The sequence below is a fragment of the Scatophagus argus genome, chromosome 2 (assembly GCF_020382885.2).
Source record: "Scatophagus argus isolate fScaArg1 chromosome 2, fScaArg1.pri, whole genome shotgun sequence".
NCBI lineage: Eukaryota > Metazoa > Chordata > Actinopteri > Scatophagidae > Scatophagus > Scatophagus argus.
This window is the reverse complement of record NC_058494.1, coordinates 8296216-8298721: the sequence shown is the minus strand read 5'-3', so window position 1 is coordinate 8298721 and position 2506 is coordinate 8296216.

The following is a 2506-nucleotide window of genomic DNA, read 5'->3' as shown; positions in this document are numbered from 1 at the left end:
TAGGATTATTTTTAATGTCTGGGGATTTTCTCTACATTCTTGATTTACATCCCTAGTGAAAAATACTAAGCCTGTAATGCTGATAGTTGTTTGACTTTATTCATTAGAGACCTTAACCAGCAAAGGACAATGCTGATCAAGCAGCTTTGTGAGGAAAAATTTAAACAAATTTTAAAAATAGCACCCATTTAAAAATTCTTCAATAGTTTTTTTAGACAGAATGGTCTGTATATTTCATTTCTGCAGACTGTTTGTCTGATTTCTCAAGCTGCTTTAACATTAATTAAAGCTTTCTTTTTTTTCATCATTCTGCTGCCTATCTGTAGCATTTGTTAACCTGTCTGTCTGTGATGTGAAGCCTACCAGTCTACTACTAAACTCTTTCTGAGTGTTTGATTTTAATAGAGTGCAGCAGCAGCAGCAGCAGCAGCAGCAGCGTTAGAGAATATATATGTATATGTTTACTGGTTTGCCTGGTATGTGTTTTCAAGCTGCATACCCGGAAATCACAGCTTGGATTATTTGAATGATCAACTAGAATTTGATTAATATGCAAATTTCCGAACAAACTGTTCCATTTGAGCCTTCAGCGCAGCCTAATTAATCAACAGTTAAAGGAAATTAATACATACATCAATTCTGTCAGGAACATGCTTAGTTCAATCGCCCGTAAAATTGAAGTTTGAAGTATTAACTGGCTCCACAGGAAGGCTATGATTAAAACTCTACAATTCAGGCAAATATAAAGTCATTTACTGATCTCCTTTGTGTAGGCTACTTATTCATTAGTAGTCTAATAACACTAATAACATTGATAACAATAACAATAATAATAATAATAATAATAATAATAATAACAATGACATCTGGTAGTTTTAGTATGTTAGTTTAGACTTTGCACCTGAGACCTGTTTTCCACAAGGTGCAAATAATAAGAGACACACAGTGAGAGAGAGAGGGAGAGTAGGGTATAAAAAGGGGAGGGGAACATATGAAAAGAGAGGGCTGTACTATTGTTTCAGTAGGGACTCATGCATCAAACTTCAATTTTCCGGACGATTGAAGTAGTGATTTTTTTCCATCTTGAAGTGAAATACTGAAATACACTTAAGACCTCCAGATTAATTACCACGAAGTGGTCCCACAGACTGTAGTATTACTTATCGCCGGGCTGCCTGACAAGCCCTCATAAAATAAGCAAGTGAAATCCATAAACTTAGCCTGCCTTAACACTCTCTCCCTTCATAAATATGCTTGATTCAGATTAGGCTGCAGAACACACACACACACATTGTTGTAATATAACCTGTACTTCTCAAAACCAAAACAAAAGATACATTTTTCAGAAATAGGATTATTTTTAAGTAGACATATTCATATTTGCAGATTTACAAATGAGGGAAACTGAACAGATTTTTGTGTTGTTTTTTTTTTTGTTTTTTTTTTGGAGGTACCTTAGAAATCAAAGATTACCTTAGATTTACCAAAACCTTAATGAATATGGATTGAGGGTAGCACTTAATTCCCCTTGTTTAGCATTGATACAAAACATACAGACATTTAATAAATTGTTTGTATAAACACAGTGTGATGCAGCTGGAAGCAGACAAAATGGCATAAGCTGTTATTAATGGACAGTATTTGATAACAATTATCATTTGTATGAAAACATAGTTTATATTATTACAACTCATGTTTTAATGTATTGACACTCGTGTTCAGCATCCACTCAGAGGTGCCCAAAGGAGGAGTTGTAGTTTTTGACAAATACATTAACAAACAATTTTATCTGCTTTCAATTGCATTTTAATGCATTAGAAACCAGTTATTAATTTGTAATGTACTGCTTAGAAACACTAGTGTTGTTGAATTCTACATTTTATAGGACTAATTTTCCTACAGAGAATTAACAATAGCTGCAGCCCTGTTAAGTGCTTACAGATCTGTAAACTTATTCAGGTTGTTGGGAATAAAAAATAGTAGAAAAAAAAAAAAAGCTCGCTCTATAAAACAAGACACAAGAAGACAGGCCTACTTATCATTTCTTTTAACAAAGAGAGTTAAACGGGAGTCTTTTGAGTTCCTCTTCTGGACACTCTCTTTCTCACATCACCATGTTTTCAGCTTCATTAAACTCCTTAAAGACAAAAGAAATAAAGAAGCAGAAGAAGGGGAAGGGGGAAAAAGAGATGAGAAGAAAACAAACAAAGGACTCCCTAACCAGACTTTGGCATAAATGTCACAGTCGAAACTCTTTATGGCTCCCTACTTAACATTAAAAACACTTTCAACAAAATCCATTTCTTGTTTAGAAAAACGTTCTTGGACAGAAGTCAAACATATTCCAGAGCTAAAAAGCGGAGAAAGACAAGCGGCTCACAGAAAAGGGGCAGTTTCATTGTAATTCATTGACTTGTTCAAAACGCCAGGCGAAGAAAAGGGCCAGACATTAATAGCCGCAGATGCCCTCATGAAGGGAGAGTCTATGTAGGCATTATGGTCTTTG